Raw genomic sequence first — 22,702 nt, 5'->3', positions numbered from 1 at the left:
CATTTTGAATCAATAAGGCTATGAACAACCTAATGTCACTTTGAAATTGTCCCAGACCATGTAGGGAGTTTGGACCAGATGACATCCAATGGTCTCTTGCAGCCTAAATTAGTCTATTATTCTAAAACAAAATAAACATACAGAATTCTTAATTCTATCTAGTAGTGAGAAGTAGATACTTTCCTTTCTTTTCTTTTAGCTTTATGTTACTGCAAAAGATTAATGTTTATCCCAAAATTTTGGATACCTAGAAGTTTTTTTTCAAGGTCTAGGAGACACAAATTGTTCTAGGTACAATTCTAGAATTCAGTGCAAGTAAAACCTTTTGAAGCCTGGCACTGTTGTGTTGTATCCAAGGGTATTTGACATCAAGAACAAGATTCTAGGGAAAGTACGTTTTTGGAAATGTATGGTAGGTGTTGACTCTAGCTCTTCATGGAAGCTACCTGAACCAGTCTGATCTACTGGGTTACATCCCTGCCTATGGCAGAGGGGTTGAAAGTAGATGATCTTTAAGGTCCCTTCCAACCCATGCCACTCTATGATGCTATGGAATTCCCATACTTTGCAGAGGGGCAGGCTAGCAAACAGGAAACTTGGACTGTAAGCATGCTGGCTTCTTTTCCCCAACCATTTTCATCAGGTGATGTGAGTTTCAGAGGAATAAGTAAATCTATTTGTATATTTGAGTTTGTGGGATCTGAATTATAAGTAGACTTCTAAGTGCATTTCTCTGGAATGTACTTTCAGTTGTTCTGACAGATGGAGAGTAGCTGAGGGGATGTTCTAGTGGATATAATTAGATTTAATAGGGCATGATAAAGAAACAGGAAATATGGAAAGAATATTGGAAAAATCTTATTATATATTTGATACATTATAACACATTAGAGAATTTAAAGCTTACATTGGTGTTTGAAGAAACAACAAAGAGAGGTAGAGATTGAAGAAGAAAGACAGCAAACTGCTGAGATAACATTATGCAAGTGGCCTGAAAAGGTGTGTTCAAAGTACGTATAATAAAATAAAACTGTCTTGGTTGACTCACTCTTTTATTGGCTACTGGGAAGAAGTGGGACTTTACAGGTGTTCAAAATCATGCTGAGAAGTATTGGAATCCAGTCCTCCAACCACCTCCAGAGCTGGCTAACACTTCCCAGATTACCTCAGCCTGCCTCTGTGTTGGCATCTTATCTGCAGTGAGTAATACTGATTTAGTATCAACAACAACAACAAAGGAACAGTGTTAAAAATTAAGATAATTCTCAGCAAGATTGCAGGTTAAATTGTCTGGAAAGGAAAATGTTCATCAAGCTTTTCAGTGGCTGCCTTAACTACTATGTTTTCTGTATTGCTTCTAAACAGGAAAAGTAGTTACTGTATGTATATGGGTATGCATCTTATGCTATTTCCAGGAAATGTGACTTGTCTTCCTTCCTTTTATTTCCTACAGAAGTTGAGGAAATATTTCTGGCATGACTATTTTCCATAAATGTATTTTTTCTTTTTCTGAGATACTGGCTTCAGAAAACCTCTACATCACCTTCTCCTATACCTAATATTTGTGGGAAGGAGTCATGCATCTTGAAGGATGTAATTTCAAAAAGCATATCGGCTTATTGAGAGCAAGATACTTTCAGTATCAGTAATATAGTTTCTCTTCAGCACTTTCTTATTCAGCACCTGGTCTGATGGCCGTAGACGGGTCCCTATCCTTTAGGGGATAAAGGATCCTGGGCCAGGAGCTGGCGGGGCTCATTGATAGGGCTTTAAACTAGGTAAGAAGGGGGATGAGGGTGAAGCAAGGATTGTTGGAGCTGTGCCAGGGGGAACAATAGCAAGGCCGGGGAATAAGGTAATGGCCCAGCTGAAGTGCATCTACACCAATGCACGCAGCATGGGTAACACAGGAGGAGCTGGAAGCCATCGTGCAGCGGGCAGGCTACGACTTGGTTGCCATCACAGAGACGTGGTGGGACCAGTCTCATGACTGGAGTGCTGCGATGCCTGGCTATAGGCTCTTCAGAAGGGACAGGCAGCACAGAAGGGGTGGCGGTGTAGCTCTCTATATTAGAGAGTCTTTCGATGTTGTAGAACTCGAGGCTAGGAATGACAAGATCGAGTCCCTTTGGGTTAGGATCGGCAGGGACAACAAGGCTAGTGTCCTGGTCGGGGTCTGCTGTAGACCGCCGAACCAGGATGAGGAGACGGATGAGGAGTTCTACAGGCAGCTGACAGAAGTTACGAAATCTTCAGCGCTTGTACTCGTGGGGGACTTCAACTTCCCTGGCATATCCTGGAAGCACAACACAGCCCAGAGAAAGCAGTCTAGGAGGTTTCTGGAGAAAGTGGAAGATAGCTTCCTGACGCAGCTGATTAGTGAACCTACCAGGGGTGGTGCCCCGCTAGACCTTCTCTTCACAAACAGAGAAGGACTGGTGGAGGATGTGATGGTCGGGAGCTGTCTTGGGCAGAGTGACCACGAAATGGTGGAGTTCACTATTCTTGGCGAGGCCAGGAAGGGAACCAGTAAAACCACTGTATTGGACTTTCAGAGGGCTGACTTTGGGCTGCTCGGGACACTAGTTGGTGGAATCCCTTGGGAGGCGGTTCTAAAGGGCAGAGGGGTCCAGAAAGGCTGGGCGCTCTTCAAGAGGCAAATCCTAATGGTGCAGGAGCGGTCTGTTCCCATGTGCCCAAAGATGAGCCAGCGGGGAAGAAGACCAGCCTGGCTCAACAGAGAACTGTGGCTTGAGCTTAGGAGAAAAAAGAGGGTTTATAATCTTTGGAAAAGTGGGCAGGCCACTAGGGAGGACTGTAAGGATGTAGCGAGGCTGTGCAGGGACAAAATTAGGAAGGCCAAAGCTCATCTGGAGCTCAATCTGGCTACTGCCGTTAAAGATAACAAAAAACGCTTTTATAAATACATCAACACAAAAAGGAGGACTAGGGAGAATCTCCATCCTTTACTGGATGCAGGGGGAAACTTAGTTACAAGAGATGAGGAAAAGGCGGAGGTGCTCAATGCCTTCTTTGCCTCAGTCTTTAGCGGCAATACTGGTTGTTCTCTGGATACCCAGTACCCTGAGCTGGTGGAAGGGGATGGGGAGCAGGATGTGGCCCTCACCATCCACGAAGAACTGGTTGGTGACCTGCTACGGCACTTGGATGTGCACAAGTCGATGGGGCCGGATGGGATCGACCCAAGGGTACTGAGAGAACTGGCAGAGGAGCTGGCCAAGCCCCTATCCATCATTTATCAGCGGTCCTGGCTATGGGGGGAGGTCCCAGCTGACTGGCGGCTAGCGAATGTGACGCCCATCTACAAGAAGGGCCAGAGGGCTGACCCGGGGAACTACAGGCCTGTCAGTTTGACCTCAGTACCAGGGAAGCTCATGGAGCAGATCCTCTTGGGAGTCATCATGCGGCACTTGAAGGGCAAGCAGGCGATCAGGCCCAGTCAGCATGGGTTTATGGAAGGCAGATCCTGCTTGACGAACCTGATCTCCTTCTATGACAAAGTGACACGCTGGGTGGATGAGGGAAAGGCTGTGGATGTGGTCTACCTTGACTTCAGCAAGGCTTTTGACACCGTCTCCCACAGCATTCTCCTCAAGAAACTGACTGCTCTTGGCTTGGACTGGCACACGCTTCGTTGGGTTAGAAACTGGCTGGATAGCCAGGCCCAAAGAGTTGTGGTAAATGGAGTCAAGTCCAGTTGGAGGCCAGTCACTAGTGGCATCCCCCAGGGCTCGGTGCTGGGGACGGTCCTCTTTAATATCTTCATCAATGACCTTGACGAGGGCATTGAGTGCACCCTCAGTAAGTTTGCTGATGACACCAAGTTAGGTGCGTGTGTCGATCTGGTCGAGGGTAGGAAGGCTCTGCAGGAGGATCTGGATAGGCTGCACCGATGGGCTGAGGTCAACTGCATGAAGTTTAACAAGGCCAAGTGCCGGGTCCCGCACCTGGGGAGCAATAACCCCAAGCAGAGCTACAGGCTGGGAGATGAGTGGTTGGAGAGCTGCCAGGCAGAGAAGGACCTGGGAGTGATGGTGGACAGTCGGCTGAATATGAGCCAGCAGTGTGCTCAGGTGGCCAAGAAGGCCAATGGCATCCTGGCTTGTATCAGAAACAGTGTGACCAGCAGGGCTGGGGAGGTGATCGTCCCCCTGTACTCGGCTCTGGTGAGGCCACACCTCGAGTACTGTGTTCAGTTTTAGGCCCCTAGCTAGAAGAAGGACATCGAGGTGCTTGAGCGGGTCCAAAGAAGGGCGACGAAGCTGGTGAGGGGCCTGGAGAACAAGTCCTACGAGGAGTGGCTGAAGGAGCTGGGCTTGTTCAGCCTGGAGAAGAGGAGGCTCAGGGGCGACCTTATCACTCTCTACAGATACACCTTAAAGGAGGCTGTAGTGAGCTTATTGCTCTGTATAAGTACATTAAAGGAGGCTGTAGCGAGGTGGGGGTTGGCCTGTTCTCCCACGTGCCTGGTGACAGGACGAGGGGGAATGGGCTAAAGTTGCGCCAGGGGAGTTTTAGGCTGGATGTTAGGAAGAACTTCTTTACTGAAAGGGTTGTTAGGCACTGGAACAGGCTGCCCAGGGAGGTGGTGGAGTCACCATCCCTGGAGGTCTTTAAAAGACGTTTAGATGTAGAGCTTAGGGATATGGTTTAGTGGGGACTGTTAGTGTTAGGTTAGAGGTTGGACTCGATGATCTTGAGGTCTCTTCCAACCTAGAAATTCTGTGATTCTTCCTGTTACATGTTATTTCTTTGGAAGTTCATCTGAACTCCTCTTCTGCTTGTGATCCTCCTGCTGTTGGATGATGACAGAACCATGTATATTGCCAAAAAATTTTAATACATGGTACATCATCTATCTAGAATTTATATGTTCTAAAGTCACTGTCATTCTTTATTTAAATATAATGTGAAATCATAGCTTTTTTGCAAGCTATGAAATACTACCCACACCTTTTTCAATATCAAGGATGTAGTATGAGTCACTGTTTCATTTAATTCAGCCAGTGACAGCTGTTCATGCAGCCTTAAAGCAAGCAGAGTAATGTTACACAGTCCTTGAACAAAGTGCATTGTAGTATACATTACAGAAAGCCTCTAGCATGACTGGGCAACTATCTAGAAGGGCTTCGTTTGGGAAGTGGAAGAGAAGCATCAGTTAAATGGCAGGGGTTGTTCAGCTTTATTACTATAGCAAGGTGATTTGGTTGAGTACCCAGAGACTAGAGTTTAAAAAGAATTTACAAAAAGTTGTTGGGTGATGTTCTGTTTAAACCCACTTTCCTTGAAACTGTTTTTGTTGCACAAAATATTTTCCGGACCACATGCCTTTTCTTTTTATCATTGCAACTGGATGTGTTTGGTGCTGTGGAGGTAGTTACATTATGAGGAGATCTGGGAGGAAGTTAAGGGGAAGCAGGGACTACTTTGTTACTCTGCATTTAGCGTTGTCGGTGTTGCCTATGAGCAGGTAGTACTTGGGCATGACTGTTGTTCATGCTCAGTCTCCTGCAGCAAATAAGATATCACAGGCATTAGCTTCAGCCTCACAGAAGCTCAGGTGCCACTCTGCGGCCTTCAGGGAAGCCATGAGACTGACAGTGACTGAGGAAAAAGAGACCAGGTGTATGTCTATAGATGGGATCCTGAGGGACATGCAGGTATATCCCAAATGCATTGCAGGTGGCAATATGAGGGCACAGGTATACATGTGATTTCAGCAGACAAGAGGGTAATGTTTTTACTGCTTTTTAGTGAAGAAATAAGAAGATACAATGGGACATTGAGCAGGACTGATGAGGTCAAAGTTTCTCAGTCTCTGACTTTGCCCTGTTGTTTTTTTCACAGCTGAGGTATCCTCACTGGTTTGGTGGAGTGAAATGTGTATTTATACTGCCTTAGTTAGCCAAAATCTCTACATCACTGAAGAAAATACACATTAAATTACAGAGGTCATTGGGATTGCTGTGGATGCAGTTTTACATAACTACTAAAGAAAATAATTGTGTTTGGGTAACGTCCCAAGCAGTGAACTACTGGCTCAAGTTGGGTGGGAGATTTGTTGATAATGGCTAAAATCCCTTGCAATGTGTATGTGTTATTTATAATCAAAACTTTTTAAACCCCACAAATTGAAATATTTGGCTGCCTGGAGGATGGTTCTGCTGAAAACACAGATTGTGTGATACAAAGTTCTGTTTCATCAGATTTATGATTATCAAGTGTAGGAAAATCTACTTTGCTCAGAATTCACCATAAGTTATTTTGTCATAGCCTTTCATTTGAAAGAGAAAAATGCTCTTAAATGATTAGGCTGGTGGGCCCGTGTATATATGCATGTCTGAGGAAAGCATCTCTCTTTTTGTATGAGTTTTTTTGGCCCAGGTCAGTTAATTGAGTGGTCTATTTCTATTACTGAAAACACAGGATATAACTCCAGTGTAGCTGAACTTTATTATAGCTTTTTGTGAACTTTTCTTTGGTTAAGCAAGTGGCTGAGATTAAGCTTGCTTCATTTTACACCAAGCAGGCATCCTTCTATGTGTTTTAAAGCTGCATAGCCAATCAACATTGATCAACAATAGTCTTCAATAGCTTTACTAATGATCTGGACAAGGGGATCGAGTGCACCCTCAGTAAGTTTGCAGATGACAGCAAGTTGGGAGTGAGAGTTGATCTGCCATAGAGGGTAGGAAGGCTCAACAGATAGATTTGGATAGGCTGAACAGACGGGCTGAGGCCAACTGTATGAGGTTCAACAAGGCTAAGTGCCAGGTCCTGTACTTGGGGCACAACAACCCCATGCAATGCTACAGGCTGGGGGAAGAGTGGCTGGAAAGCTACCCAGCAGAAAGGGACCTGAGGGTATTGGTTGATAGCTGGCTGAATATGAGGCAGCAGTGTACTCAGGTGGCCAAGAAGGCCAACAGCATCCTGGCTTGTATCAGAAACTGCATGGCCAGCAGGACTAGGGATGAGATTGTCCCTCTGTACTCAGCTCTGGTGAGGTCACACCTTGAGTACTGTGTTCAGTTTTGGGCCCTTCACTACCAGAATGACATCGAGGTGCTGGAGCTTCTCCCAAGCACCAAGTGATAAGACGAGGGGAAATGACCTCAAGTTATGCCAGGGTAGTTTTAAGTTGGTTATTAGGAATTTTTTCTTCACTGAATGTGTTGTGGACTATTGGAACAGGCTGCCCATGGAAGTAGTTGAGTCACTATCCCTAGAGGTCTTCAAAAAACGTGTAGATGTAGAGCTTATTGACATGGTTTAATGGTGGACTTGGCAATGCTAGGTTAATGGCTGGACTTGACAATTATGGAGGTCTTTTCCTAAGTGATTCTATGATTGTATGAATATTAAAAAAAAATATTTCAGGTGAATTTTACTGACTGCCGTAACACAGATTAATGTATAAAAAAAATTTCCCATCAAGAAAGTCATGTCATTTGCTTGTATCATTTTTGCTGGCTGAATCCATAGGTGCTAGTTATGCACATCATGATTCTGCCGGCTGAGCACTACATATAATTGCTTCCCAGTCTATTTAAAGCCTAAAACAGTCAGTTTATCACAGACTTACTAATTACATTGTTCATTCTAACCAGGCTGATAGACTGAAGAAGGTATATGTGCAGTCTTACGCCTGGGGCCTATACCACACAGTAGAAATGTTCTACTGAAAATGTATTGATGGTACATGGTATGGAACAAACTCAGCATTATATGTGTAGACTGGAAAACCATCACAAAAGCTGCATATACACCAGGCCTGGATTCATTGTTTTTGTTCTTTTCAGCAGAGCTTTTGTATAAATCTTTCCTCCTTCCTTTCCCACCCCCGAATAACACTGAATTTTTCCACTCCACAAATATTCCTTTCCACCTCCACTTTCCTCCCTTCCCCAGCTCCCAGTGCTGTGGATAGAACTGAAATTATCCTTGCTATTTTTATTTGATAACTTAATCTGCAATACATAGCACCTTATTTGACAAAACATCACATTTGTGCACAAGCGTACTGAGTGATACCAGCAGAGATCTGAAAATAGTGTGTGCTTGCTAACATTTCTATTAATTGTTAAAATCCCTTCCTGTTACTCTCCTACCACCTACGTTATTTATTAAGATAAAATCCTCTGGAGTCTGAAACTCAGAAGTAATCCCTTAGTATATTTTTATGCTGGCTTCCTGTGCTAATTTCAAATGAAGAACAAAACAGAACAAAACAAAACAAAAGCAAAAACAGAAAAGAGGTTTCTATTACAGGTTGGAGTACCAGCATAATTAACTTTATGCCTCATTCTTTCACTTTATTTTCCTCTCCTTATTTAGATACAGAAAGCTCTGAGTTTTGGCTCACGTGCAATTTGTAGATTTCTATTTATTTTGCATTCTTGCAATTCAGAATATGTCATATCCCCTTCTCCTTGCAGGACTGACTTTGGTACTGCTGAATTAAAAGCAGGAAATGGGCTGTGTAGATGCTTCCACTGTTCTGTCCCAGGCTTACAGGAGAGGAATAGAAGAGTGAGATTTTTGGAAAGTTGTTCCAAATCTCCAATCTCAAGGCTAACCTTGGCTCCCTGAGGAGTCAGAGCTGCTCTTAGATTGTATTAATTCCTGCTGTAGAGACATAGTCCCAGTCAGTCTTGGTTCTGCCATAGGTATGAGGAATTCCTCTCCACCCCTGAGCATGATGCAAGCCCGAGTAGAAAGAGCAGAGGGAGGCTCAGATTTGGCTTCACTGTACATTTGGTGTTTTCCCCTCCAGATGTTTCTATAATGATGCAAAACTCTTCCAAAACTGTATTTTACCTCTGATCTGTGCTTAGAATCTTAAAAATCTAACAAGTGTACTTGTTCTATATTTTAACTGTTTGGTTTTTTTGTTACCTTTCTGTGAAGGAAGGATGCTATCTTATGATAATTCTGCAAAAGATGAATTTTATAAGGATTCAGGATGAAGGCTGGAAAATGTTTTGCAGTTTAATTGAAGGATTAGAAATGGAGAGCTCCGGTCCAAGTGGCCCAATTTTACTTAGGGACCTGTTTACATAAGCTGAGACATTTGCAGTGTAAAATCACAATAAACATACTTTTTTTTAAGTATCCAAATGAAAAAGTGACAGCATCCAAAGTCTTGTACTAGACATTCCAGCAACAAGCTTGGAAACAGTAACTTAACTCAGCCCTAATAAAGAACTGCCGTGCAATTAGAGTCATCTTATGAAGATCAAACTGCTCTGCCCTCTGGGAAACACCACTTTTATCTCATTAAGGATTCTTGCCACTTTAAAATTAATAAAACGCAAATGTTTCACCTCTGTTGCAGATAGAAGATAGCTTGAGAGGAATATTCGCAGTCATGTTGCCAGACAAAGGCTCACCTGCATCCAGAGGGATGTTGATAGCACTGAGCTACCAGGACCTGCCCTGGATACAAGGAATTATGTGACTGGCTTCCACCATGGAGATTTAAACCTCTGTGGCAGGACTGAAATGAAAGCAACTATAATTAGAAGAGGTTGTTTTGTCCTACAAAGAGTTTTAATTCAGAAATGTGTTTTGTGACTATTTTATCTATAGTACTCTGTCTCCTTTTCACAACATTTTGACTTCCTTTGTGATAGAAAGCACTTTAAAAAATGTACAATGTGTTTTTAAAACCCTCATGTAGTGTAAAGAGATGAGCATGGACTTTGTAACTAAGTCCCTCAAATCAGCTAATTGCTGACACTTACCTATGTCTTTCTTTGGCATTATCATCCAAAGCAGGTCTGCACTTGTGTAATTTCACCACAGGTTTGCAATGCACAGTGTTTCAGCATAGCATAGGACTGGACTTGATCTATGCTGCTGACAGTACAGATACTTGGAGCAAGTTGCTAAATCTTGTCTTCAGCTTTTTGCTTTTCAGAAGTAATAAATCAAACCAAATATAGTTCAGAATGGTGAAGAACTATTGCTTTTGATTTGGTAAAACCTGTTGCAAAGCATGAACTTGTTCATGCCAGATGCAAGACGCTGCTTCTGCTTATTACAGGCTGCTGTGGTGCAATATGTGAGGTGGAGTAATCATTGAGAAGGAAGAAGGAAAAGGGATATGGTTTAGTGGGAACTGTTAGCATTAGGTCAGAGGTTGGACTCAATGATCTTGAGGTCTCTTTCAACCTAGAAATTCTGTGTGTGTGTGATCCAGGATTCAAATTCCAAGTATAATTCATAGATTGTTGTGATCTAGAACTGCTTAATGGCAACAGCCATCTTTCCAGTGATTCCTATGAGATCTAGGTGAGAATTCAACTGCCCACTGTGAGACTTTTGAACCACTTGAATGAAAACGGTAGTCTTAAAATTAACACTAGAGATCTCTGTTTCTTATACTACTGGGTTTTTATGAAATTTTTATCCTATCATTCAAATACTCTTAAAAATGGTAAAAAGTAAATGTATTGAAGTCACCTTAATGCAAATTTAAATTGACTTTATTTCTACTCTGGGGCTTCTTCCTTTGCAATAAGTGAGAACAGAACCCATTCTATCTATTATCTCTATTAATGTACTATTATCTTTTCTCTCTACACCCAAGCACAGAAATTCCTACAAGGAATGAATTTTTCTAGCAAAAATTAAATTACATAGAATTAAGAAGGTAAAGACTTCCCTGAAAACAGGATCCCAGAAAATGTGCTGAAAAAACAAACTCCAGGAACAAGCTAGAGATAACTCAGTTTACATCAGGGCTGTATGATGTTTTTTTTTTCTCCTTTCTTTTCTCTTCCATGTCTTCAAGGTGCCTTAGGAAAATACTATTTAACAGTAAAACTGAAACTTTACATGCATAAGGCAGTATACAGTATAGTACTAAGGTTCTTGTGAAGGATGAAGATTTGATTCTCAAAACCTGTCCATTGAACAATGATCAGTCAAGTGTTTGAATATTCGTCCATCTTCCTTTTCTGGGAGAAAGGATTAAGAGCATGTAGATGGATAAAAGCAGTTCATTTTGAGATGATTTCAAGAAAGTTTATATGGTTTCCTCCTTCTTCAATTCAATCTAGTGAGCTGGTGCTTTGTTTGTTGCTAAAATATGAACTAGAACATAGAGAGAATATCTTGAAGTTTTCAGAATGCAAATAGGTGATGCAAACAGGGCAATGCAGTCCTTTAATGTGCTGGTAGATATATGATTTCTTTCCAGAGATGAGATGTGAAATGTTGCATGAAATGCATGTAAGTGAGAGCTGGGGGGGTATCATCTAACTTCCTTATGGAAACTGTAGGTTTTCTAACAGGCTTTTGTGACAATGATTGAAAAAAAAAAAAAACAAAAAAACACTAAATGAGTGATTTGATAACTAGCACTGGGCAGAAAACAGTTTTCTAGAAAGAGCCTGGAATATAGCCTGTGATAGACATAGGCGTTTTGGATGACATTTATTAGGATAATGAATGACATGATAGATACTTGACACACCAAGTGCTTATGTCTACAACCATTCATTCACTGTCTGCCAATTCACATCCTTTCTTCAGTTCATTTTGTTTGGTGCTGGCACCCAGTGTATACAAACAATGAGCATTGTGCAATGCTTCTTAGGTCTTTCATTTACATATTAAGTAAATTGATAGTTTGTTTTGATGACCATCATAGGGCTATCTTTAGATGAAAAAACATTGTTATTTTTTAACTGGAAGTGGGACACTTAAAGGAAACTTATTCCATATTTAAGTTATATAGGAGCTTAAGTAATTTAAATAAATAAGAACTATTAAGAAATAGTTCTTTCCTTTGTATGTCATTTTCTCTGGCCCTTCTGCATGTTTGTGTCCGTCCCTCAAGACACTGTACCTCCTTCTTTCTTTCTTAGTCACTTCTGCTAATTGCTAGAAATATTTATGATAAAGAAAACTGCCATTTCTCTATTTCAGTTCATCTTTTGCTTGATCCCTTAATGATGCTGTAATGTTGTGGCATCATTGTGGACAGCAAAATCCCTTTAGAAAGAATGGTTTTTGTGTCTTACCTGTGTATTTGGTGGTGGTTAGTTTGTTGTTTGTTTGTTTGTTTGTTTTTCACTGTTCTTCTAGTATTATCCTCAGTTCATATCTAGAGAAGCAGATGTTTGGGTTAGTTTAAGTAGTGCTATAACAAAGCCTTGCATTTTCAGAACTTGCCAATAGGCCTGTCATAAACAACATGTGTTTTAAGGTATTCAGAGCAAGGTTTGCAAAGGAATAAAACTTTTATTTAGGTCTGTAATTAGTGGCCGTGCTTTTAGATTCATTCACTATGTGCTATGTTCAGCTCTTCTGAGAAAACGCTTTTTTTTCTTTTTTTCTGACAATTCAATGAATACCATTGAAAAAATTCATCCCCAGTTATGTCTGCTGAAGTCTTTCTGACGTACGTGATCAATTTAACAAAGTATGACAAATAGTCAATTAAATCTAAATACATTTCACTGTGATATTGAAGTGAGAATAGGAAATCTCTGAGAGAAGATGCTTGGCTGTTGTTGTAGCTGTTGTTAGTATTTTAATTGTACGAAGAGTATTCATGAAGAAAGGATATTACTTATAATTCAAGTAGCTAGAATCAGTATGTATGAAGTAGGTGCACCTTATACTATAAACTACATAAATAGGAAAATATTTTCCAAAGATTTTAGGATAGAAATGCAAGATAGGTAGAGACAGGCATGAGGATGCAAAGAAATTATTGGATGATAATGAATAGGTTTAGCCATCTGTGGCCTAATATATTTGGTTGTTAATGCATGGGAGGCAGGAGAGGAATGGGCACCAGTTTGTCTCTCTTTGTAATCATCAGAGTTAAGAGTTTTAGGGAAGACAGGGTTGATATGGATGTAATAGTAATGTTATTAATAACTTGCTTGTTCCAACCTTTGCATATAGCATAGGGGAAAGCACAGAGAGGTTATTTTCATATTTACCAAGGGAACGGTGAAGGCCAGCAACTTGGGCTGAGAAGTGACATCCCTCCTCGCTTTGTATGAAATCAAAGGTGAGGGATTGGGAAGGCCCAAGTCAGGAAGAAGCTGACTGAAAATGAGAGGAAGAAGCTAAACTTCAGCCCTGGGTATGGAGAGAGCAGACATCTGGCTGTTCAAGAAACTAGTTAGTAAAATCTCCTGGAAACTGCTTTTGAAGGTATTGGGATCCATCAGTGCTGGTTACTTTTTAAGAGCACCAGGGCAGGAGATTTCAAAGTGTCAGAAGTCAAGCAAGTGGGGCAGAAAGCATGCTTGTCTGGGCTTGGATCTTCTTCTAGAACATAAGCAGCAAAGGAAAGAGTATGGATACTGGAAGCAAGGTAAGGCAACATAGGAGGATATAAAGATGCTGTTCACCATTATCACAGAATCACAGAATTTCTAGGTTGGAAGAGATCTCAAGATCATCAAGTCCAACCTCTGACCTAACGCTAACAGTCCCCACTAAACCATATCCCTAAGCTCTACATCTAAACGTCTTTTAAAGACTTCCAGGGATGATGACTCCACCACTTCCCTGGGCAGCCCGTTCCAATGTCTAACAACCCTTTCGGTAAAGAAGTTCTTCCTAACATCCAGCCTAAAACTCCCCTGGCACAACTTAAGCCCATTCCCCCTCGTCCTGTCACCAGGCACGTGGGAGAATAGAAAAAAATTTATATAACTAAAGCTCAGTTAGAGTTGAAGTTTCCCAGTACAGTGAGGGACAACAGAAAGGGCTTCTTAACATATGTTAACAGCAAAAGGAGAGCCAGAGATAACATTGGTCCATTACTTGATGAGGTTAGTCACCTCACAAATGGAGACATAGGTGAAGCACAGATATTTAATACCTTCTTTCCCTCTATTTTTAACACCAGTTATGGTCCCTGGGACCCTCAGAGCCCTGAGCTGGGGGACCATGACTGTGGGAATGATAACTTCCCAGGCGACTCTGAACTAGTGTGGCATTTGCTGCTCCAGCTAGATGCTCCTAAGTCTATGGGGCCTGATGGGATTCATCCAAGGTACTGAAAGTGCTGGCTGATGTCATCTCAAGACAGTTCATCTCTTCTCTCTGGTGACCAGTGATAGGACCCAAGGGAACAGCATGAAACTGTAACAAGGGAGGTTCAGGCTGGATGTTAGGAAAAGGTTCTTCACCAAGAGGGTGGTTGGACACTGGAACAGGCTCCCCAGGGCCTTGGTCACAGAACTGAGCCTGCTGGAGTTCAAGAAGTGTTTGGACAGTGCTCTCAGACACGTGGTCTGATGTTGGGTTGGTCCTGTGTAGAGCCAGGACTTGGACTCAGGGATCCTAGTTGGTCCCTTCCAACTCAGGGTATTCTATGATTCTATAATTCCAGTTATTACAAGACAAAATCATAAAGTTTGTGGCATCACAAAGAAAGGGAAAAAATGCTAAAATGAATAGGCTAGAAAGCATACCTTTCCATAGGTATTGGTGCAGGACACACTAGGACTGCTTCTCAGGACGAGGAATAAGACTGAATTGCAGACCTCACTAATTGTGATTTTTTTGGGCTTTGTTCTGGCAGCAGGAGTTTCATTTCCTAACAGTATGTTACTCTAGGTATGCTTAATTTAAGATAAAATATAGGTGTAGTTGGACCCTGTAATAAACCTTTATTTTCAATTTAATTTGTTAGCTTCCAAAAACAGAGTAGCATACAAAATTTTCATTTCAGCTTACTTATAAGATAGCATGGAAACTAGGTAGCTGTTAGGTCATCTTGGTAATAAGTTTCATATCTCAGTAGACTTAGAATGCCAGCAAATTTTCATTATCATGCAAAATGTCTTTCATATTCCGTATTTCCACAGAAAGCATAATGACTTTCAGTGTACAGATACAATCAGAGCTCATTCACAGTAATTTCTCCAGTGCAGATAATGTGTTTACACGCAAGAACAATCTGCAGTTTTGAAAGTGGCACTTAGTGTGAGCAGTAAGGGTTTGAAAGATAATTAAGTAGTTACGTGAAGCACTATGTGTGACCCTAGGGAACATGAGTATCTCAGGACCAGGTTTGGGGAATTTATGACTACATTAAGGCAGTTACCTTAAAAATGACTGTTTAGAATGTTCTTATTTACTTCTATGGCTTATTCTAGATTGATGGAATGAGCCTGAAATATTTCTGTTTTTCTATTATTGTACACTATTATTTAAGTAACCTCAGCAGTCTGACTTGCATTTCAGTGTGACAGCTTAAGCACTTGATACATAATAGTTGTTTTAATCTAACTATAGTTTCTCCCCTTTCTCTCTCTCTCTCTCTCTCTCTCTCTTTTTTTTTTTTTTTTTTTTCCCCAGCCTGTTTCTCTGGCAGGACCCAATTCTCCTCTGTCAAGAAATATGAAAGTAACAGAGAAACTGTTGACAACTCCGTGATTTCTTACTTGGCTGGAGACTGACCATGACACAGAACAGGCTAACCTCAAGACTTCTTTAAAGCTGTTTACCCAAAATTTGCATTAAAAACATTTGATGGTGTTAGGTCCAGTCTTCCCCCTTCTTCCTGCCCCGCATCTATGTGTGGTCAACATGCTGCAAGTCCAGACATACCATAAATTGATCCCAAAGGATCAATGCAGTCAATCCAATGAGCCTTGGGAATATAAGTATGCCTCTTCTGAGAAAGCTTTTTTCAGTAACTGCTTTATGAATACTTCAGATAACTTTTTGTTTGTTCATTTTTAACATGCCTTGATTTCTTTTTTTTAGCTTAAACTCTGAGGTACATTTTAGATGACTAATACGACTGCTGTGTTGGGATCATCTCTTTGTTGAGTCATTAAGAGAAATTACATTTCTAGAGAATTTATTAAATAATACCGGTTAAAATATATCTTACAAGTGCTAGAGTACATGGCCTTCAGTCCTTTCCCGTTAAATATATCAGTTTCTGCTTGCTTTAAGTCTCTTGTTTATTGAGAGACCACATCTCAATTTCTTGCAGTTTTTTCCCCCCCAAAAAAACTTTGTATTGAGTCCATCAGCAGACACAGTTCCATGGCTAAAGTCATAGTCAAGAAATCAGATACTATACTTTTTGTAAACTTTCTTAGAGGTTTTAGGCAAGTCATCTGATGTCTTCTTGCCTTCTTCTCAACCTCAAGAAAGAAAAAAGAGTAGTAGGAGGTTTAATCCCCTGATTGTTTCATTCATCTGAAGTGCAATTTTGATACATAGGTATTTATAAAGAATGAGATTTTTGATGATTTGGGTCCCCACCTGGAAACTGCTGAAGGGACTTAATTTTAGAAAAGCTTAATCAAGATCTTTCTGAAGTATTGCAGATTAAGCATGTACAATGGCTCATTTCTGAAATCTTTTCCAAGATACATTGAGGTAGTTCTGTGGAGGCTATTAAAAAGTAATTGCAGAGTATTTACATCCTTAAGGTGGCTTTGTACAGAATATTTATATTGTATCCATGCTCATGTCTACCTTTCATAGAAGGATACAGGTCCTTAAGATGTAGAAATGAAAACCCATATATTATGCTTAATACATGTATTTTAGAAGCATTATGTTACATAATGAAATTGCATAGCTTGTAAGACCACATGCAGAGAAATGATTTCTCAAGAGTATTGTTGGAAAACAGCCTTGGTTTAACGTAGAGTATAGAGGAGATATGATACCATACAAAGAAACTCTGTTCACTGTGTTCACTGTTTTACAGTCCCCTAGCAATTCTAGCTTTGGGATCCTGTGTCCTAAATGCCCTATATTAATTAGATTGTACTTTTGGTAATTAGTTTTCCTAATGTAATATAGTCAGTGCTCTCTGAAATTTTCTTCTGATGCCTAGGGACACATTACATCAAAACCTGATGAATGCTATATGCTTATGTATGCAAAAGATGAGTTATAGTCAAGCTCACTCCTCTATACTAGGATAGCGAAGAAAGAGATAACTAGAACAATCATCTTTCTCTCTGCCCCAGCAGGAAAACTGTTCGTTCTTCCATTGTAAGGTTAACATCTGGCAATAATGAGAACCATGGGAATTTAACCACTGTCACTAACCATGGCAGATACTTTTCAGTTTCCATCTTTCATATAGGCTGGTAGATCATCAACACTTGTGCTCAGTAGTGGTTGTATCAACCATGTGCACTGATAACTAAATAGGAACTGGTGTAGAGAAGGGCAACTTTTATTTTTTCCTTCAAGATGTATTTTTATACCCAAAATTCATATCCTGGAAGCACAACACAGCCCAGAGGAAGCAGTCTAGGAGGTTTCTGGAGAAAGTGGAAGATAGCATCCTGACGCAGCTGATTAGTGAACCTACCAGGGGTGGTGCCCTGCTAGACCTTCTCTTCACAAACAGAGAAGGACTGGTGGAGGATGTGATTGTCGGGAACAGTCTTGGGCAGAGTGACCACGAAATGGTGGAGTTCACGATTCTTGGCGGGGCCAGGAAGGGGACCAGTAAAACCACTGTATTGGACTTTCAGAGGGCTGACTTTGGGCTGCTCAGGACACTAGTTGGTGGAGTCCCTTGGGAGGCGGTTCTGAAGGGCAGAGGGGTCCAGAAAGGCTGGGCGCTCTTTAAGAGGCAAATCCTAATGGCGCAGGAGCGGTCTATTCCCATGCGCCCAAAGATGAGCCAGCGGGGAAGAAGACCAGCCTGGCTCAACAGAGAACTGTGGCTTGATCTTAGGAGAAAAAAGAGGGTTTATAATCTTTGGAAAATTGGGCAGGCCACTAAGGAGGACTATAAGGATGTAGCGAGGCTGTGCAGGGACAAGATTAGGAAGGCCAAAGCTCGTCTGGAGCTCAATCTGGCTACTGCCGTTAAAGATAATAAAAAACGCTTTTATAAATACATCAACACAAAAAGGAGGACTAGGGAGAATCTCCATCCTTTACTGGATGCAGGGGGAAACTTAGTTACAAGAGATGAGGAAAAGGCGGAGGTGCTCAATGCCTTCTTTGCCTCAGTCTTTAGCGGCAAAACCGGTTGCTCTCTGGATACCCAGTACCCAGAACTGGTGGAAGGGGACGGGGAGCAGGATGTGGCCCTCACCATCCACGAAGAACTGGTTGGTGACCTGCTACGGCACTTGGATGTGCACAAATCGATGGGGCCGGATGGGATCCACCCAAGGGTACTGAGAGAACTGGCAGAGGAGCTGGCCAAGCCCCTATCCATCATTTATCAGCAGTCCTGACTATCGGGGGAGGTCCCAGTAGACTGGCGGCTAGCGAACGTGACGCCCATCTACAAGAAGGGTCGGAGGGCAGACCCGGGGAACTACAGGCCGGTCAGTTTGACCTCAGTACCAGGGAAGCTCATGGAGCAGATCCTCTTGGGAGTCATCATGCGGCACTTGAAGGGCAAGCAGGCGATCAGGCCCAGTCAGCATGGGTTTATGGAAGGCAGATCCTGCTTGACGAACCTGATCTCCTTCTACGACAAAGTGACGCGCTGGGTGGACGAGGGAAAGGCTGTGGATGTGGTCTACCTTGACTTCAGCAAGGCTTTTGACACCGTTTCCCACAGCATTCTCCTCAAGAAACTGACTGCTCATGGCTTGGACTGGCATACGCTTCGTTGGGTTAGAAACTGGCTGGATAGCCGGGCCCAAAGAGTCGTGGTAAATGGAGTCAAGTCCAGTTGGAGGCCAGTCACTAGTGGCGTCCCCCAGGGCTCGGTGCTGGGGCCGGTCCTCTTTAACATCTTCATCAATGATCTGGATGACGGCATTGAGTGCACCCTCAGTAAGTTTGCAGATGACACCAAGCTAGGTGCGTGTGTCGATCTGCTCGAGGGTAGGAAGGCTCTGCAGGAGGATCTGGATAGGCTGCACCGATGGGCTGAGGTCAACTGCATGAAGTTCAACAAGGCTAAGTGCCGGGTCCTGCACCTGGGGTGCAATAACCCCAAGCAGATCTACAGGCTGGGAGAGGAATGGTTGGAGAGCTGCCAGGCAGAGAAGGACCTGGGAGTGATGGTGGACAGTCGGATGAATATGAGCCAGCAGTGTGTTCAGGTGGCCAAGAAGGCCAACGGCATCCTGGCTTGTATCAGAAACACTGTGACCAGCAGGGCTAGGGAGGTGATCGTCCCCCTGTACTCGGCTCTGGTGAGGCCGCACCTCGAGTACTGTGTTCAGTTTTGGGCCCCTCGCTACAAGAAGGACATCGAGGTGCTTGAGCGGGTCCAAAGAAGGGCGACGAAGCTGGTGAGGGGCCTGGAGAGCAAGTCCTACGAGGAGCGGCTGAAGGAGCTGGGCTTGTTCAGCCTGGAGAAGAGGAGGCTCAGGGGTGACCTTATTGCTCTGTATAAGTACATTAAAGGAGGCTGTAGCGAGGTGGGGGTTGGCCTGTTCTCCCATGTGCCTGGTGACAGGACGAGGGGGAATGGGCTAAAGTTACGCCAGGGGAGTTTTAGGTTAGATGTTAGGAAGAATTTCTTTACTGAAAGGGTTGTTAGGCACTGGAACGGGCTGCCCAGGGAGGTGGTGGAGTCACCATCCCTGGAAGTCTTCAAAAGACGTTTAGATGTAGAACTTAGGGATATGGTTTAGTGGGTACTGTTAGTGTTAGGTTAGAGGTTGGACTCGATGATCTTGAGGTCTCTTCCAACCTAGAGATTCTGTGATTCTGTGATTCTGTGAAATTGTAGCTCTGACTTGACCAATTTCTTTTTTCAAACTTGACTATTTTACTGAACCGTTCAGAAGAACAAAGGAAGTCAGAATATTTTGTTTGATGCTTCTTTCAGTGATTTTTTCCAAAATGATAATACCTCGTGTTTAAGTATATGTCACTATGAATAATATATTGGAAAAAAAAATATACTTTCTCTGATGAAACTTAGGGTTTGGGTGTTTTTTAAGTTGCTTTACACACTGGGGAACTTTCTGTTCTTCACAGAAGTCTGAAGAAGTCTTAATGATTCAAGCAGAACTGAAATGCTAAGTCCATCCCTTAAAAATACTAAATTGATTTGTTAAATTATATCAGATGCTGCATTTTATTACAGTCCTTGAATATTTATCTAACCTGAAAGGACTATGGAAAAGTTAATGAGGTATTTCTGTACAGGATTTTTAATTACAAGAAGGAAAAAAAATGAGGAATTTCTACTTACAGAAAACTATAGGATATTTTATTAATTGGTGAAAGAGGGAAAGTTAGAATATCTGTGCCATAAAAATAATTTCAAGTCATTCTCTGAGGAAATGTTTCAGAAGTTCAATAAAAATTCTCAAAAAAAAAATCTCAAAGGCAGATTCCGTTGAAATGACACAATGCTGTTAGGCAACCTATTACAGTACATTTTTACACACACACACACACACACAAACAAACAAACAAAAACGTTTAAAATCCGTCCCATGGGTTGCATCTCCTGTAGTACAATCATCCTTTGGACACCGTGGATCATCATTCAGACAGATGGTTACAGCTGGCATGACAGGGGGACAGTCCGATGCTAAGCTGAACTTGGAACCAAAGCCAGACAGAGATGCTCTGGTTTGCAAGTGCTCTTTCCACTTCTCTTGTGTTGATGCAGATTTTGAGAGGTTGCAATTAAAAATAGGCTTCTAATACAGTTGTCATAGTTGGGATCAGCCCAGGGATACGGGTGACAGCACGGTTTTCTGGCAGGATGGCACAGGAGGCAGAGGACAGAAACAGGCAGGTGCTGGGATGTCTTATGTCATTTTTACTTTAGAAGGTATTGTATAACCATGCTCTGAAAGAAGCACCTAGAAGTGCTCTCTACATTTCTAGGGAGTGTAACATGGGGAAACTGTGAGACCTAAACTCATTTTTTATTTTTTTCAAGCCTATGCAGTGATGAGACATTTCAGTATATTATTTTATCAATCTGATAGTCAGCTAATGCTTTTAAATGAAGAAATATTCTGAGTTTTTCTTCATATTTTAACTGAAACTTTTTTTTTGGAAAAAAAAACAAACTACTTTTTCCATTAAGAAGCTGTTCCAATAGAAAATTCCCACTCTTTCTAATTAAGTAGTGTAAATACAAAACATAATGTATACATCAAAAAAGTTTTACTGTTTGTGGAGCCTTTGTCAGGACCAGAAAGTGTGCTCCACTTTAAGTGCAGAGATAAGTGCTACAATTTGCAATGCCCCTAAAATGGGAATGAACTAAAATGAACTCATTACAACATTGTTTATGGCAGGCAGAAAAGAACAAACCTCAAATATGTCAGTCAAAATATTTTGTTTTGTTGATTTTTTTCATGTCATGTCATGGAAAATGAGAAAAAAGAAAAGACTAGTTGTCATGTTCCTTTCTTAGCTCTCACTTGTGGACAGAATCTAATATTGTGTCTCAGAAGCAGAAAGCACAGCAGCAGATTTCCTGAACAGAAAATGAGACTTCAGCATTTAAAGGAGCCCATGAAAAGGGAATATTAAAGCAATTTCTCATTTCATTTGCCTAGCACATTTCTGCAGCTATAGCACAGCTCTATTGAGGCAGGCTTTTGCAGTGAATGTGAAACAGAAAAGGAGCATTAGCGGTCAGCCTGTGATGTGGGTATTTGTCTAGTGAGGCACTGGTACACTCCCTGTTGTGCACTGCAGTCCAATGTGATCCAGCTGGCTGTGACTCACATGCCCAACTCTCCTCTCCATGGAAAGAAAAATAAGGGGATGGAAGGTAGAAAAAGGGTTGTCCTCTAATCTAGAGACAAAATGGCTCCAGGTTAAGCTCTCAACTCTGAGAAGTGACTGCAGTATATCTGCAATTTTTTACCCTCAACTTGTCTCCTGCACAAAACCAGAGCAAACACTTCCCTTGGCATCCTCATTATGCTGTTATGTGGATGCCTGCTGACAATTTTAATGCATCTTCATAGCATGCAACACAGTTACTTAAAGCAGCAAACTCTGTCCACATGGATATTTTAAGTGCATGTTTTTGTCATGGATGTTCATCCACATATTTTTCACTCATTGACTCTCTTTAGAGGCATTTTCTGTGATACGTTTCAGAGGTTGTACTAGATGAGCTTAGAACTCTTTTCCAACATAAATGATGCTGCGATTCCATGAAAGGTAACGAAGCCTGGAATGGGACAATTAATATGTGAGGCTAATAAGAGGATTAGTCTAACTTACTGTGTTCAAATCGCCAATACAGTTATTGAGCAAATTTTACTGCATTTAAAGTTTGTTATACATGTGAAAAACCACACATGACAGTAAGTACTGCTATTCTTTTTACCTTCATTTTGTAGGAAAAATAAGCATTTGGCCCAGCTCCATTGCAGCTTGGGCCCATCTGATCCTTTTTGCCCTCTGTCCTCTAAAGAAGGGGTAACTAATTCGCATCACAAGAGTCTCTTCTCTTTCAGCAAGACCAAACTTGAGTTTAGAAACTCTACCTGAGTGCAGCAATGTGGAGATTTCATTAGACAATGTTGCAGTCCCTTAGGGAGCAAGTAAGTTCCCTAACTTCAGTGCTAAAAGAACAAAAATCAAACTCCATAGCAAAAATAAAGCACACAAAGGGAAGGGGATTAATTTCATTTAAAGCCTTGACTGGAAAACTTGATGGTTAACAGAACTAATAAAAACTTAGGCATTCACACAGTTCTTGAGTTAAGGGGAAGAAAGAGCCTTTCTCTTATTTCCTAGTACTTTCAGATCTGCA

At 41.8% G+C, this 22,702-nt stretch overlaps 1 long non-coding RNA gene across 1 annotated transcript in view; it reads left to right on the top strand.

The window, feature by feature from the left end:
* Positions 1 to 15,543, top strand: part of LOC137850532 (uncharacterized) — an 85,909-nt gene extending 70,366 nt beyond the window's left edge. The window contains exon 3 of the long non-coding RNA XR_011092583.1: positions 15,361 to 15,543. This is a non-coding gene — a long non-coding RNA (uncharacterized lncRNA). The remainder of the gene's footprint in view (positions 1 to 15,360) is intronic.
* The last annotated feature ends 7,159 nt before the right edge of the window (positions 15,544 to 22,702 follow it).

Source organism: Anas acuta, chromosome 2, assembly GCF_963932015.1.
Source record: "Anas acuta chromosome 2, bAnaAcu1.1, whole genome shotgun sequence".
Taxonomy (NCBI): Eukaryota; Metazoa; Chordata; class Aves; order Anseriformes; family Anatidae; genus Anas; species Anas acuta.
This window is presented reverse-complemented; position numbering and strand designations above follow the sequence as displayed.